A 423-nucleotide genomic window follows, 5' to 3' on the forward strand; every position below is an offset into this window, starting at 1 on the left:
CACTCTACTGGACAGCAGAATGAACCTACCAGCAGGAATCCAGGGCTTTTCCTCAGTCCTGCCTTCATACCTTCACTCCCAGGAGAACACATGCTGAATCCTTCTGTTGCCAAAATCCAGGACTTTATGTGCCTTCCCCTAATGGTGGAATTGTAGCATCCTCAGGAACTGACTAAACTTACTGAAGATGAAGACAGGGAAAGGCAGAATTTTCAGGACTCTTTTCCAGGAGGCACTGGAGGAATGAGGGTATGAATTAAACAAAGATTACATCTTGACATGTTTTTTCCAAAAGGGTTTAAAAAGTGCTTATTTTATTTGCAGTAAATGCCCACTATCCTCAGGGTAAAAGCTCAGGCAAATCTCCAGACTGTGAGAACACAAAAACCCCTTGCTAGTAAAAATAAATCCAAGAATCGCCCA

Source organism: Hirundo rustica, chromosome 7 (assembly GCF_015227805.2).
Source record: "Hirundo rustica isolate bHirRus1 chromosome 7, bHirRus1.pri.v3, whole genome shotgun sequence".
Lineage (NCBI taxonomy): Eukaryota > Metazoa > Chordata > Aves > Passeriformes > Hirundinidae > Hirundo > Hirundo rustica.